General features: G+C 43.9%; 1 protein-coding gene across 1 annotated transcript in view; it reads left to right on the top strand.

Moving 5' to 3' along the window:
* TLL2 (tolloid like 2) overlaps positions 1–17,589 on the top strand; it is a 2,328,887-nt gene that overhangs the window by 356,493 nt on the left and 1,954,805 nt on the right. The gene's annotated exons all lie outside the window — the stretch shown is intronic.

The following is a 17,589-nucleotide window of genomic DNA, read 5'->3' as shown; positions in this document are numbered from 1 at the left end:
ATATTCATGTCGCATTTACTCCGATCACTAACCTAACCTTTTCTTTCTAGAGTCTCAAGCTGGGCTAGTTGTAGGCCAGTGGCAGAGTTCCCATGCTACCTTAGTGTCCATAGGGGTGATGGTTATGATATTTGCAGAATCGTACATTTAGAGTGACGCACCGAAATATGATGGACAGTCTGGCACAATGAAGCAACTGATAACAGTTGAGCTCTTATGAACTCCAGGATGACGGCTCAACTCACATCCCACATTGGCACTGTGCCCTGGCTGCTGTTAATCATTGTCATTGAGTCAAGTATTATCACATAGGTGTTCTGCGGTTTAGTGTCAGAATCGCCTACATTTTCTGCATCAATTGCATGCGTGCAAGTAATCTTTTAACAGGCCACTTTCTGTCCCATAGCCTAACAATGAAATGGCGGGAGACTCCAGATGACTTTTTAAGTGAGTGATTCATTAAAGATATAGATACTTAAAGTGCAGAGTGTGAAACATTTTTGTTTTGATGAGATGATGGTGGAGAAAGAAACCTGTAGACAAACCATTGGAATAATTAATGATAGCCATGAGATCCTAAGATTGGTTTGGAGTGTAACCGTGCACTGTGGAGATAACAGACCCAAGGAAGGACACTCCTGCGGTATAGATCATGTGGAAACCAGGATGAAGAGGTCTATCACACAGACCAGACAAACAGGTAGAGATTTATAGTTCTAAGGATGAGCCTTGAGAAAGACATAGGAATTGCGAAACATGTGTTGGCTGTAGGTTGTACAATTAAAAGAAGATTTTATAACTAGTTGCAATGCCTAATTGGTTTATTAATTTAATGGAATTACTATACATTCAAAAACATGTTTTGTGTGTAATGTACTCTTTCTGCTTTTATGAAAGATCTATTAAGAGGTGATTAGGTGAATAAACAATTGATACAAATACATTTTAATATATGAAACTCAAAAGAAATTTTAATATAAGAAACTCAAAAGAAATTGTTTTCCGTTTTTTTTAAAAGTGCCTCCTAAGTTTGTTTTTTTATATCTAAATCTTGGTGGCAGTGGGCAACCACCACTTTGGTGTGCGCTTAAGTGCTGAACAGAATTAGCGCTTTTATTGCTTAAAAAAACTCTGCATTGCTTTTATGGACCTGTTAAGGCAGTTGATGTTCCAAATGTATGGTTATTGATTATTCTCTTGTTAAACACATACCTGTTTTTAAACAAACAGTGTAGCGCTGGTTTCATATAACCAGACTACGTAAATTTAGTCACATAGGTGTGCTATGGTTGATTTTCAGCATCTTATAGTTTCTGCTTTAGATGCATGCAGTCTTTCAACAGGCCACTTTCAGTGTCCTATAGCCTGACAATGGAATGATTCTTTGTTAACGGAATGCGAGAGAGGGCGCCAGAGAGCTGACCTGAGCAGCCGTTCCTGTTCCTGTTGCTGTCGGCCGCAGACTGCTGCTCCAAGGAGCCATTCCGTGAGCCTCGAACCTTGAGCCTAAGCTTGAGCCCGAGAATTTAGCGGTAAGGAGTCGCTGGGCAGGCGGAAAGGTGAGAAAGGCAAGCGGGCGGTGTGAGCGCTGTGTCAGCCGCGCTGTGAAAACAACACCGCCGCCATCTCTATCTCCTTTACCGGCACTAGAGGGGAAGCAGCCCCGCGGAGGAGGAGCACGTGTGCTGGCGAACAGGTGAGGGGGCGGAGGGGCGGTGTGAGCACCGAGCGCTGTGCGAGCGCTGCAGCAAAAACACCGCTCCCACCGACATTACAACCACCACTAAGGAGGAGGGAGAGTCCTCCAAGCACCGAGGGGCTGTGTAGGGGCTGGATAACGACAACGTTAGGGTAGCACCGGGTAGCAACAATCCCTGTTACAGCAAAGACGCACAGACGCAACACGAGTCACCGCTATAGCTCAGAAGCAGCATTTAAGTGCATTTAAGAGCTCACCCAAGAGCTCACTAGTAGATGCCGCCAAAACCAACAAGGAGGAGGTGAAGGAGAAGAGCCCCTCCAAGCACTAGAGTTTGTGCTGGGAGCACGCCGCGGGACGCATGCAAGGAATTGGGTGCAGGTACTAGCGACGAACGGTTGAGCGGGCAGGTGTGAGCGCTGTGAGAGCGCTGTGATAACACCGCCGCTGCATTAGACATCACCGCCTTCACAGTCGACAAGGAGGGGGAGCACCAAGTACTAAGTACCAAGCCCTGCAACAGTTGGTCTGGTCAGGACCGCGACAGTCAGAACTGCGACAGCCATACTCTACACTCAATACCCGTAGAAGCGGTTAGAAGTCAGCGGGCAGCTCCCTGAGCCCACGAGCCGTGAGCACCAACCCTACTCACATACTTTTCTTCCGCGGGCGCTACCAAAACGCTTCTTACACAGCGCCTAAGTCAATAAGCTCGTCACTAGGGCAGTCGGAGGTTTACACAAAGCAAGATTCTCCTGACATACAGACAAAATAGACAAAACAAACAAATCCCAGAATGAGATCCGGTACTAAAAGGCAAACCACTCTCAGCAAAAAGCAAAAAAAAAAACAACCTGAAATCAATCCCTAAAGAGCCCTTAACTTCGCCACCAGAAGAAGAGTATGAGGGATCAAGGGAGAGGCAAGACTCGGGAAAGTTGGTGGCAATACCGGAGAATCCCGGCTCAGCGACACGTAAACATGGGTCGAAAAATCTCCCGAGCCCAATACTCCCGGAGACATCCAAATCATTCCCTATATTAAGGGTTTCAACCAAGGAAATAAAGCAAAATAACCGACGTACACAGGCAAACCTACAAGGCAATTCTGGTAACACAGGGAAAACTAACACTATGAAAAAACAGACAGAAATAGTTCAGGCCCAAGTACACAATAAATTTAGTCCCTCTGAGAAAACGGACTTCATTCAAGAAGTGGACAACAAGCCCGCAACTTACTCATGTGTTCATGAAATAAAGATCCAGAACAACTCAAAACCTAATTTGTCTTCAACACAAGGTCTAGACTTGCTTGAAAATCTTTTTGCTAAATCAAGCCCACAAAACACAAGTCACAAAGAATACACTAACAATAAGAAACCAGTAGAAGAAGTGGACCTGGGAGGTTCACTAAATCAGAAACTTGACGGGGAGACAGAGACTGAAAAGCCCGTTTCAATCACAAACACCCCAAAGCAGATTATAACAACCAAGAAAAAAACAAAAAGAGCATTAGATTTTGAGCAACCCACAACTGAATCTCCCTCTACAAAGGGGCGCTCCCATGAGCAGAAGGCCTCAACACCGCGAAACTCAAAGGATCACGACAGTAGGCAAATAATTTTGATTGACGACACCAGTAGTGTCAGTAACGAGGCAATAAATCAAGCCCAGTCGGATCCCATTCTAATTTCATCGACAAGTAGGATTGGACAGTCCAGCGCGATTTTAGGAAACGGAGCCGGTCCTCAACACAACCTAAATTGGGAGAAATCCCTAATTAGCACATTGGATCAAGCAATATAAGCATTAAACTTCCAATCGGACAAAATGGAAGTACAAATAGATCTAATAAACATCATCGCTGAGCACATTTCCAAAATAAGCTCTAAAGTCGATACATTATTAACCTCATTACCCAAGAAGGAAAAAGAGGTTAACAACGCAAACAAAAGTAGAGTCCGCCCAAATTCAGGAAACAGACCCCAAACAAAAATTTATGCAAAATTTAGTTACTGCAACTGTGGCAGTATAATTGAAAAACTGGCCACCCTTCCAGAGATTCTAACTGACATTCTGGGTGTAGTCAAATCCACCGGTGAACAAAATAGAAACCGGGAACACACGGACGCCATCCTAAAGGAAGGAATTCCAAATGGACAATCCGGAAGCCAACTCCAGGACCGACCCCCTAAAGGGGCTGAGAATAAAACATCTAAAGGTCAAGACGCAAGGATGCCGGAAAGCCAAGAAGAGCAAATCCACGAAGGTTCGCCTATCCTTCCGACCGAGCACCAGGACAAATTAACAAAACGTCAACGAAAAAGAGCAAGGAAGGCACGGCCCAAACAAAATAAAAAACTCATTGGTGTCCCAGAACACATTTTTCCAATGTTTACAAAGAAATTAAGCCAAGACCCCGACAAACAAAAAGACAGGCCTAAAACACCAGACAGTAGTCAGGACCAACATACCTGGAAAGGGTAAGCTTTTCTTTTGAGAACTCCGTAAAGGCGGAAGCAACAAAAAACTAGAACTAAAAACCCTTAATGGGTCAATGGGACTCAAACAATCAACTGAAGATACAATCAAACTTAGACGTACTATAAAGGAAACCCCTCGAATAAGATCTTATGCAGACAACGGCCCAAATGACCGTGATAAAGACATGGACGCCTACACTGACACTGGCAACACACAGCCCAACTTGACCACATCGCAAAGAAAAGAAGAAGAGGAAATATGCAAACCTGATAAAAAGCACCTGACCAAAAATTTAAGCATGGCCGCAAGAGAACAAAAAACCTCTCAACGTGAACATGACCTGAGAGCTTTAAAGATTACGACTAACTCGACAGGTAGGAGTGTCATAACAAAAAGAGATCTCCCCGAACACGAGCAACCAGCACAATGTACAGGAACTAGATTTATGAAGCAAATAGAAACCAGTAGGGAGACACCATCAGCCCACGAAGAAAAAGAAATTCTACAACAGGGCCTTTAAGAAGAAAAAACAATGCAAATCCGCCACTGGACAACTTAATACTAACACCAGACGAAATTGAACCAGTCGTAACTTTTATTCCAGAATTTGAAACAAAGGGAAAGTATGATATCCTCAATCGAGGAAACATCTTAAAACTGTTCAAGGAAATTCCGGCCCTTAAAGGAATAGTTTCCCTAGACATGGAAGTAGTAGAGTTCCAACAAAATAGAGCAAGGCCAGGAACAGAAAATTCAGTTACTACTTGGAAATCAAAAGAGCTTGCAGCACAAATCTATGCACCTAAAGAAACATTCAGGAACTGGGGAATCAAAATATTACAACATAAGCAACCGAAATACCCTCATCCCCTCCATAACAGCCCGGATTACCACAAGGACAAGGAGCCCCAAAGGCCCCAAACGAAATCATGTTTACACACAGCCCGAGCAACCTCTCCAGAAAAAGGAATAGAAACAAAAACCATCTTAAAAAATCAGACAATTACACACCGGCTCCAGTGCAGTAACCAAGACTGGTCATGGATCCCAACAGTACTCAGCGACAAGGGTTCCTAGAACTGACAAAACAACCACAACCAGAAAACGACCATTCGGCAGGCAGAAGGAAAAAACAACTGCAGACCTAATCAATCTATGCTCTTGGAACGTGCACGGTTTTAACTCCATGGAGCAGGATCACGAAACTCAAACTTTTTTTGACAATTTGGACATAATACTCTTACAAGAAACCTGGAATCTGACACAACTAGGAATTCCAGGCTTCACAGACTATCACATACTTGCAGAAAAGCACGCAAAATACGGGCATCCCCGGGGTGGTCTAACAATCCTCATCTCCCAGAAATATAACTGGATCCAGGAAACATTGGACATTGGACTAAACTGGGTCCAAGCAATGAAAATCACAATACAGCCCCTGCAACAATTGTTAATCCTAAACATGTATATACACCCAGACCACAAAACAAAAAAGGAAAAATTGGAAACACTGTTAACTCTTATCAAAACCTTACAAAAAACCAACAAACAAAGGTCCATGATAATCTCAGGAGACTTTAACCACAATTTACTTATCACTAATAGGAGCAGAACGAACAGAGGAAAAAAAGGGTAGCAGCCGCGTCCACTCTAATCGAATGGGGGAAGATAGAATCAGTGGACCTAACAATACTAAAAAGCAAAAAAAAGGAAGGCCAGACTCAACCGTGCCCAACCTATGTGAGCGGCAATGTCAAATCGACTCTAGATTTCACACTTGTATCAACGACTCTGATAAACTCAATCGTGGAATATTCAATAGTCCAGCGCCTGGAAAGCGATCACTACCCACAAATCCTAAGGTTAGACATCATTGCACCTAGAGCTGAGAGAACAAGGTCACTAAATCAAGAAATAGAAAAATTTTACTTGCGAAAAATAAAATGGAGGGGTGGAGATACACAAAAAATCATGACTACTGCCACCAACTTTATGTTGAATCATGGGAGCCTCGACAATGGAGACCCAATAAACAACTGGGAAAACTTGTTGGAGGTAATAAAGGAAAACCACTCAGTTCTCCCGAGAGGAAATAGAGACCCAATAGGAAAACCAGCGCCCTGGTTTAACGCGGATCTAAAACAAGAAAAAGAGAAAACTAGCCAGGGCCCAACGAACGGCCACAAAAGGCCAACATACAAATATTGTAGACCTAAGAAACATGAGGAAGGCATACCGGGAAAAACAATGGGAAGTAAAAGGCCAATACAAAGAACGGGTATTCCAGCAAAAAAGCATCCTCTAGAGAGTTCTGGGTAATCATCAACGAACTAAACCTGGGTCGGGCACTGCACCAGGATCCCGGGATCAGCAACACAGAATGGGTGACGTACGTGAAGAACCTTTATTTAACAAAGGATCCCCAAAGAACTGAAAAAAACAACAAGGGAGACCAACGGAGAGCAAGGACCACAGTTTAAAACCACGTCACAGTTTTACTGTAGAACCAAACCTCAAACATGAAGAACCATCGATCACACAGGCCCAAATAAAAAGGCTAATTCAGAAATTAAAATCAGAAGGGGCCCCGGGGCCGAACAGCATACCAACTGCAGTCTATAAAATAGACATGGACTTCTGGATTGATCATTTATCGACACTCTTCAATCACATCTTAAAAAAAGGAACTCTTCCGGAAACATGGAGAGGAAACATCATCCACCCAATTTACAAGAAAGGGGACAGGAAAGACCCAGGAAATTACTGCTTAATTTCCTTAATAGACGTTGAAGCGAAGTTGTACGCCTCGTGCCTGTTGAGAGAGCTGCAGGATTGGGAAATATCAACAAAAATAATCCCCAGGTTTCAAATCGGTTTCAGACTGGGGATGGGGACTACTACCAACCTGGCCACCCTGAGCTTGTTAAGTGACAACGCCAAAAAAAGAAAACACCAACTATATGCTTGTTTTGTCGATATAAAATCAGCTTTCGACCACGTAAGCAGGCCCAGGTTGTGGAGCAAATTAAGAGAGTGGGGGACGCCGGACAATCTAATAAATGCAATTTCAAATCTATATAGTGAGACATGGGCGAAGGTCAAACAAGGGAACGGTAGCAGCCTTACTCACAAAATCGAAACACAGGATGGATTAAAACAAGGCTGCGTCCTTGCCCCCAGTCTTTTTAACTTATATCTTGCTGACATCTGACGAAAAATAGATGCAACAGAAAGCCATGCACTGAAACTAGGTAACGTTCCCGTGCCCATAATGCAGTACGCTGAGTATATAGTTTTACTAAGTAAAACACCAGTCGGACTGCAACGCTTATTGAATACGCTAGTTTCGTACTTAGCAGAGGAAAACCTGGAGTTGAACAAAAATAAAGCCAAAGTGCTCAGAATCTCGGAGTGTAAGAAACTGAAATACACATGGTCAATCAATAAATCTCTCCTCGAAGAACAGGACTCGTACAAATACCTGGGGACGACCATTGAGCGCGGTAATACAAAAAAAAGGCATACATAGGTACTAAGAGGTAAGGCGCAATCACTAATATACGCCTATAGGCATTTGCAGAAGACAGTGGGAGGCCCAAACTACACGCATCTACTCAAAGTCATGGCTGCCCAAATTATTCCAACCTTGTCTTATGGACTAATCGGATGGCTCGGAAGCGAATCAGCAATCTTAAACAACCTACAAAACAAAATATATAAAGTGGTGTTTGGGTTGCCAAAAGGAGCATCGCCAGCCCAAGTTCGATTAGAATTTGGTTTACAAAATCAAGACATTAGGTCAAAATCCACATTCGTAAAATTTTGCCACAAGATCCGAACTACACCTAGTGAGACTCTGGACAACTTATGCTGGGAGGAAAGAAACTTTTTAGTAGGCAGGCCGAACCCCACTCATTGGGGAGAATTTCTCAACCAGAGTTTGACAACACTTGGACTCCACGAAGTGTGGAAAAAAAACATCGATCACAAGCAATTTTGCAAAATTGCAAACGGTTCGGCAAAAAAGATTTTCTTGCTCAAAGACAAAAAAAACTAAGCAAACGGAGACACGCCTGGACAGTAGTTAACTCCTACTTCATCCAAAAACCGCAAGTTTTTCTAGCCCAACACTACTGTCAACATCTAAAAAAACGCTAATAGCGTACCGTCTGGGAAAGCATTTTACAAAAGACCTAATGCCTTCCTGGAAACAAAAATCTGAAAGTGCTAACTGCAGACTTTGTGGATATAAGAACGAAACAGTGTCACACATACTATGTGAATGTCCTGCGCTGCAAGTCTTAAGAAAAAGATATCTTCGGGCAATCTTCAGCACCTTGAAAATCTGCACCTGCAGGCAGGCGGTTATACGGTGGCTAAGTAGCGTCTCTCCCATCCTTACATGTCGGGGAATTAAATTCATGGCAAAGGCAACAAAGCAGTTACTAGAAAAGGAATAGACATAAGGAATAAAAAAATAAAAAAAAGGGTAAGGGACAGAACCCAAATGACAAAATTGAAACAAACGGACTTAGGACGCTTTTTACCAAGCAATTTGATAACTGTAATCATTTTTGACACACTATAATCAGACTCCACATCAATTTTTACTTGCATTTTAAACTTGTTGTTGCACTGTTTTTATCGTTTGTAAAGATTTTAATTAATCATACAATAAAGATGATAATGAATGATTCTTTCTTCTCTCACCAATCTTATGGTACTTGTGGTAATGGCAAATAATGTATTTGGGAAACAGTATAGAAACATTTGTAATTTTCTCAGACTAATCCTCATCTTACATGCCTGCTTTGAACAGGTAATCCTTTGTGGGCAAGGGCAGGTCAAATCATATCGAAGTTATAACCAAGAGGAATCCTTTGACCATTCAGCTGTCACAAATAAGGATTGCCTTTGGTGCCTTGGACAAAACTGTTTTCACGTAGTCACCTGGATGTAAGAACCGAAGCCTATTGGAAAGCCCCTGGAGAAGAACCAAGGATAAACACCAAACCAGATCTGCCAAATAACTGTACACCTAGACATTTCCGATTCATGAATTTACACGTGCCAAGGGAAAGCAAATTAAGAAGAACATCGACGAGAGGCTGACATCAACAGATACATTCCTTCAAGTCAGAACAATGACTGCAAGTGCCAAACATTGGCAGGGATTTTGTAGAGAACCTGATGGAATATGACATATTGATTCATCAAGAAACATGGATTTAGAAGTCCTGCGTGAAAATGTGGGCCTTTATTTGGAATTCTAAAACACCCCGTACTGCCAAAGCTCTGATGGTCAGGAACCCAGCAGAGGGTTGAGTGGGAGCCCCTGCTCTGGAATGATATATATTTGCGACGCAGCTCACACCTGCCCTCATTTGGTACTCCTCTGTGGCTGCCTGGGGCAGGAATGGTCCCTGCTCCCTCTGCAACAGATGCTGTAAATATCCCAACAATCTCGCCCTTCTCTGTGGTGTAGGCTCCACAAGTGATGTTACACTAATGGAATAAGCATGTTTGGACGAGACAAGTTACCATCTGCCTTTCCCCATGGACCTCAGGTTTGGGGAACCCTGAATTCCCACTGGTTATGACTGATAGAGAGTACCTATCCTGGGAGGGATGTGACGCCCTCTGACTTGGTCACCTATATTATAAGGCGTCCCTTAAGACTAGGGACCAATGCAGCAATGATTTTAAGCTGCGTCCCAAATGACCTCTACCCTGTCACACTCCTTCTACATTGGGCTAGGCAACCTGGAGTGAAAGAATTGGGGCAAAGATACATGACGGGGTGTAAGACATGATGGCAGATGGGGCACCAACAAAGCACGTTATTGTCTTTATTAAGCCCTAGATCGATCCATCCCTTCTACATAGGGGTAATGAATTCAAACGTATGTTGCAGTGGTACCTGACCTGGTCAGCCTGAAGCTGCTCTGTAATTCTCCAGATACTGGTAAAGAGGTTGTGATTCGCAGGGGACCTATATTCATATGTGATGGGACTGCCCAAAAATACAGCCATTCAGGGACAAGGTTTTAGAACTTATCAAAGGAATCACGAAAATTGACTTAACAAGGCTACCACAAATAGTACTTTTGGACCACATGGAGGCCGACGAACTATAACTCCTTTCTTGGGCTGAGGACAAACTAATAATCCCATTTGTATTAGCCGCAGGATTGGAGATAGTCAAGACAGATCAGTGGTGGGGGAAGGTATGTACAGTTCATTCAGAGGAACGCCTCATGGTTACCTTGAGGGCCTTGCCTAAATCCAAATAGATATGGACCCCTTTCCACACCTATATACAACGAGATAGAGTACCAAGACCCCCAGAATGAATAAGATTGGCGAGTTCCTAGGAACTAGCACCCAGCAGGACTCGACTTGAAGAACTGCATGTTTAGTGATGGAATTGGTTTCCTACAGCTTAACGATATATCTTTTTTGTTACGACTGTAAGTGTAACTACATTGACACTCAACTACTGTACTGTAATGGCCACCACAAAGGGATTAAATAAAGTTGTCAGAAAAACAAAACATCCACTTCAACTCCATGAACAATGCAGGGCTGTATTAACTTTACAAATAAAACAAGAAACAGAGGGAGACTCTGCATCACTGGCCAAGTCAAAAATTGCAGCCAAGTAAACAATTGTCACGGGCTGCATATCAGCATCCACTTGTTTGACATGATCTTTTTCGACAGGCCAATCCTGTGAGTGCATAGGCCCCGCAAGTCACCGAGGCCACCTATAGCAAAGTGTTAGTTTACACTGGCAAAGTGAGTAGCAAAGCCAGCAGAGGCCAAATCATTTATCCTTGTGATGATGAGATTAAAGTACTAAAGGAGTGTAATCATTTCATTGGTTATTTCATGACACTCCCAAGATCACAAATATTAATCTAAATGAATGAGATAAAAGTCCTCGTCATGGCTTGGAAATGCTTAATATTCTACCCTCTGTAATTCAACCTCTCCCTGTGATTCCCTTTGATAAACTGGAAAATTTTGCTTGTCAAATGAGTGTTCCATCCTTTTGAGTTTCTGAATGGTGGGGCTATAATGACTAGACAACACTGAATGGTACCTAATCTGAGTGAAACTGGCTACTGGCCCATCAACCCTGGCTGTACAGTGACAGGTCCTGGTATGGGCAGATTAATGTATTACATCGGTACAAGACTTTCAACCTGTATCACTGTGTGAAGATTTACTATTGGCTGTCCAGTGCCCTAAATGATGGTGTCTTGCCTTCATCGTGTGTGCAAGGCTCAGTATGTGTCGTTTATGGGTACTTGGTGAATGTAGGGGTTATTTAAGCTCGGGTGCATACTGCAAAAGTCGGTAGCCCTCCTTTAACATGGTAGCTAGTCCAGGATAGAAATGCTAGCCTGCACATGATGCATCCTAAGCCACCTCCCTCAAACCAACTGTAGTCGGTTGATGGGGAGAAAACTTCCATTCCCTTTGTCACACTAGGCTTACTCCTGCTCTAGTGAATCACCACTAATTACCTGTGTCCATTGTTGCTACTGGTATCAGAGGCAATGGAAACAGATGGAAAAGGCTATCAGCCTTGAAACATCCTAGACCAGTCCATATTGGTCTGGACAGTGATTCTTGGCTTTAGATTCCACTTAAAGTTGGAAAACAAAAAGAAGCACTTCTGTAGAATTGTGCTATTCTGCATGAAGTACAGGTAATCATTAAATATAGGTGCAATTTATTGTGGATGGCACCACTGGCTAACGCCTCATCCGGTTTAATAGTTAATGATGCTGCGAGCTCACACAGGCAAATTGGAAAGTTCTTGGCAGTAGATTTGCCTCTTTGTATTCATTCTCTGTATTTTAATGCCTAGACCCAGTTTTACTAGTTGATGAAGATGCGGCTCTTGTGACATCGGTGGATGCTTTCTGCGTACCCGCTCTTGCAGCATTGGCTTCAATGATGTGGGACCGTGGTGGCAGCTTCACTTGGCACATGGGTTGCTGGATGGGGATAAGTGGAGCAGGTCTGCACAGAGGCCACTTGCCTTCTGCAGTTACGGCTTCTCAGGCCAGACTCAGACCGGTGCTTGGCCTCAGATATTGCAATTTTCAGGCAAGAACTTCAGTCGGTGTTTAACATCGGGATCAAGCCTTTCAGCCTGGATCAAGGCTACTGCATTGGCAATTACAGCTCCTCTTGCATGGCAGCACCAATGTCAGGCAGTGGAAGAACCAGTCTATTGGCACATTAAAGGGATGACGGATGATAGGATGTTGCTATTTAGTTGATTGCCTTGCCGAGTTCACTGAGGGAACATCTGTGGGACCAGGAGACCCCTCGCAACATGGGTTGACTCTTGGCTTCCTTGCCGCTATCAGCCAATTTTTTCTGGGATTTCTTCACATCGTGAATGAGCAGGGCTTCTTCTCCTGAAGAATCTCTCCCCCTGCTGGTTGATACACTCTACTTTCCTCTCTGAGAGAGCAGGCAGGCTTCTATGTAATATGCAGACCTTCTGCTCACCCACCAAGACGTCCAGGCTTCAGGTGATGTGCTCTCAATACAGGAAGACAAAGTGTAATGTAACTCTCACCAGCCCTGGTCATACAGTAACTCCCCCAGTACTCTGCAGGGAACTCACTTTCTCGGTCATGAAGAGCTTGCACCTTGAACAAAGTGGTGTGGGTGGCTTCTGACAGGCTTTGTATTCAATAGTGCCACAATTTGTGTCAGCTGTTTCTAAAAGTATATTCAGTTTTAAAATTAAGAATATCATGACATGTATGTGCACACAAAACCTCTAAATAACACTCTTCATGTGTTTCTGCGAATTGTTTCTCAGCTATAAATTACCTCCTTTACTTGTTTTGCTTATTCCTGTCCTGCTTTCATTTTTTTCTCGCGTTAAAAAAATATAAACCTGTAATCATTTGGGGATTATATGATTTGCGTTTGTCTATATGCCTACAGGAACCAATTTTCTGTTCTAAAAAAAATTGAGATTCCTTATCAGAAAGCATCATTAAGTGAAGGAAGTATTCAGACTTCTGTGAACTGGAATATCTGAATATTTGAAAAAGTCAGTATGCTGGTGCATTGTTGACAATTAGTTTCTCTAAATGTAGTGTTACTGACACAGTCAAGTCCTACAGATGCCAAAAAATTAGCTACTCGTAAGAGAATTAAACGTGGTCAATGTTTGTAAGATCGTACTGTTTAATTTGTGAAAAGTTTTTTTATCTTCGCTATTATTGTTAGCGCAGTTGCCTACCTGTCTAAGGTAATATATATGAAGATGGTACAGTCATCTGAATCTAGTGATCACCACTATAACAGACACTGTATGGCAGAACGGTTTAGTTAAAGTATCTTGGGTAATGTTTGGCACATACATATTTGCAAATGTACAAATGCAATTTTCAGACTCCACTATGAATAATAGAAATGTGCTATAATCTCTTTTTTTCTCCATTTCTATACCATTTACGTGTTTTGTGTAGGTATGTCATGGCTTTCTTCAAAATGTATATCAGATCTTTCCCCATCACATGTCTCTCGTGCGAAGGTTTCTCAATAGCTTCGATGGGTTAGTTTTGACTTGGGGACGTATTGATCATCTCACACACTATTACACCATACAGAGTTTCATTTTAGTGTGCTCTGTAAATGGTCACCAAGGCGTAGCTTGCAATAACTCCCCAGAAAGACAAATAAGATAAACACACGATAGACTTGAAACAAAGTAGATTGACCAGAGTTTAAAGAACCGATGAATGTTACGAACAAGATAAAAGAATAATGCAGTAGAACATGTCTTTCCTTTGACTGCACCAAGCAGACACCATAAACATTTGAATCCGCTATATTGGGTAAGCCGAGATGAAATAAGATCATTGTAAAGAGTGATTTCTTTAAAATAAATAACAGAAAACCCAAATGACAGTATGTTTGAAAACATTGGAAATATAACTTTGTTCGCTAATCATTCAGAAAGTTGTGTTATATAACCCCCGTACTTGTGAATCTTGTAGTGTCCTTTTCCAAGCACCATATCTTGTCTCTTGCTGAAAGTTTTGTTTTCAGAGCACAGATAAAGCATTAATGATCCTTTAGAAGTTGATACATCAATGGTTGCACTGCAACAGGGTTTTAGCGTAGTGCTAGGTTCGGAATTTATGTACTCCCATTGCTGAGTGGAACGATTTAACTCGTTTTAAAAAGCCATAAACACATGGACGTCAATTGTGGGTCACCAGGAGTCGCAACAGCGACCCCTAGGCAACCAGCTACGACCCTACTGCTTTGTTTGCGACCCCTGGCTGACAGCTGATCACCTTTCTTGAATCAGCCTGTCTGTTTCTGCATGCATGCTGAGAGTCAGCTCAACTGCACTTTTGCACTCGCTGTCTAGCCTTCCAGTGGAAGAGGTTGTGCTGGGCATTGAGGGGAAAGGCTGAGCAGCTCTTTGGAGTACACGTGTGCGTGGGCACCTCGAGGTGCGTTGTTGACAATAGTACGCCTTGCTCTGAGTGACGCTGCTAGCATTGGTGTGACCTGCCAGCATTGGATTTACTTTTTAAAGAGCAGTCACATTCAAAATAGACTGTAACTGAAGACAAGTTCAATGTAACTAGGCATTCATTCAACTCAGCATTCATACTTTGCAGCTGAACCTGCCTGAACAGTGGATGTCAGTAAAAACTGACACGGTTCCATCTATTTTTCATCTTTCTAAAAAGTTTACGGAAAGCCTACAGTTACTTTGATTCCATTCCTCAACAATCTTAAATTTGCTCTAATTAAAAATGTTATTTTTGTTCAAGTTCATCTCCAGCTACAAAATATGTGATGCCTTCAAATGTATATACTTTTCCATCCAAAAGGCTCCTGTCCTTCCTCTTTTTGGTGTCTCTTGGTTATCTTAGTCATGGCCTTTCTATCATTCTCTGATGGAAAAAAAGTGCAGCTCATTGCTTGATTATGTAATACTACTCTGTTAGAAACGGGACCCCCGGCCGGCCAATGCTCGCGCCAAGGTCAGTCAGGGATCGCCATTTCTAAGTCAGGGCAAGGGAGTCACACACCAAGATAACCCCTGCTCACCCTCTAGGTAACGTGACGCGAGCAGCAAGGCTAATTTCAGAGGCGATGTGTAAAGCGTTTGCGCGCGCACCCCAGCGACAACACCCTAGGCCCACCACAAAGGAAACTCCACACAAGGTTATATCAAAAATAGCCTTTGTATTATAATAATAAGAACACATTAGATAACACACACACTTTACAATGTGCCAACAGGCACGGGCAAGATTTACAAGGGATTATGTACAGGACAGGGCCACCTGGACCACTGTCAGGGGTATGCACTTTTTAGAAATAATACTTGTAGGTATAACACTTAGCACATAAACATATAATGACTGGAACACAGAAATAGTAAATGTAGCATACAACCAGTAACTACTGGTAAAGGGAAAATACCTCCTATGCCACCCTAAACACTGTAGGGAAATCACGCAGGGAACTAGGACCTTATCATCAGGACCTATGGAAGGAAAACCTATCACCTAAGCAAGTCACATTTAGCAAAGGGGAGGAAACCTAAAATCACCTAAGCAAGTCACATTTAGCAAAGGCAATAAAACATCAACATTCCTCTAAGCAGGTCACTTTTAGCAAAGGGAAATAAAAGCATAAGGAATCACCTAAGCAGGTCACTTTTAGCAAAGGGGATAAAACATAAACAATTACCTAAGCAGGTCACTTTTAGCAAAGGTAACAACAAACATTCCTCTAAGCAGGTCACTTTTAGCAAAGGGGAATAAACCATAAACAATTACCTAAGCAGGTCACTTTTAGCAAAGGTAATAACATAAACAATCCTCTAAGCAGGTCACTTTTAGCAAAGGGGATAAAACAAACAATTACCTAAGCAGGTCACTTTTAGCAAAGGTAACAACAAGCATTCCTCTAAGCAGGTCACTTTTAGCAAAGGGGAATAAACCATAAACAATTACCTAAGCAGGACACTTTTAGCAAAGGTAATAACATAGACAATTGCACATGAAACATTAAAACACATTCAGAGGTGCAGGTAGAACATTTGCGCAGAAGTCACATAAATCAGTAAATTACAATGCGCAGGGTGCATATAGCACAACACTAGGATTGTCCCTCAGGCCAACTGGCCTCGCAAGGGGCTGATTGCCCTGAGTCTCAATGTCAGGGGAGCTGCGCAGGCAGCACAGCACACAAAAGCCTAAACGTAGCAACTGTCCACTAAGTGCTGGACAGTTGTAAATACAGCTGGGCAACGTTGGAGCCTCGTGGCTCAAGAACAATGATTGGCACCCAGGAGCCTCTCTGGGGCTCTAGAACAAATGGGGGCGATGAGCCTCTCTCAGGGCTCACACAACTGGCACCCCCTGAGCCTCTCGGGCTCGTCACGGAAACGATAGGGGCCTGGAGCCTCTCCGGCTCAAAGAACAAATGCCCCCCTCGAGCTTCTCTGAGCTCGCAAAACCAAAATGGGACACTGAGCCTCTCGGGCTCTAAAGCACAGGAAATGGCCCCCAGGAGCCTCGGGGCTCCTAATCACAATTGTAGGGCGCTGGGAGTCCTTTGTGGACTCAGCATGGACGTCGGAGCGGCCCGCTGCCAACCGGGGCCGCTCTATCACCCCCGGGACGCCTGGAGCCTCTCGGGGCTCAAGGAAACAATGGGGTCTGCCCAGGAGCACCAACGAGGCCCACCCACACTCACCGGCTGCTTCAGAGACGCTGGGCGGGCGCTCTCTCTCCTCGGGGCTCCGGCGGAGGTCCGGGGCTCTCCTTCGCTTGGGGAGCCTCGGCCGATGCACGCAGGCTGCTTCCTGCATTCCGGCGATCTCCTCCTCCCCCGAGGACGCGGCGGGAGGCTCGGCCGGCTGGGCCAATCCCAGCGCAGCCCGGGCTGGAGGCGGGTGCTGCTTCCTCCGGGCTGCGGCGGTGATTCCACGGGCAAATGCGGCGTGGGCAGCCGCTCAAATTAAATAGAAACGGGGCAATGCCGGGTGGGCACCGGCCTCAAATTAAAATATAAAGCGAGGTAGGCACTCGCTATGCCTGGCAAAGCGCTCCAAAGCGCTATCATCAAAATAAGGCGCACCCAGCGCTTAGGGGGGCAAAGCACACGGCAAAAAATGCGGCGTGGGCAGCCGTGAAAGTCAACTAAAGCGCTCCACAGCGCTAGCAGGCAATTTAAGCGCTCCCAAGCGCTAGGGGCATGAAAGCAAAGCTCCAGCAGGGACTGGAGGCAGGCAGGGGGGCAAGGCAGGGCCAGAGCCAGCACACTGGGTCTCCAGGCAGGGAGACAGTCCAAGTGGCGGTCCTCCTGGCCCCAGCAGCAGCAACAGCCCCC

The sequence above is a fragment of the Lissotriton helveticus genome, chromosome 5_1 (assembly GCF_964261635.1).
Source record: "Lissotriton helveticus chromosome 5_1, aLisHel1.1, whole genome shotgun sequence".
Lineage (NCBI taxonomy): Eukaryota > Metazoa > Chordata > Amphibia > Caudata > Salamandridae > Lissotriton > Lissotriton helveticus.
This window is presented reverse-complemented; position numbering and strand designations above follow the sequence as displayed.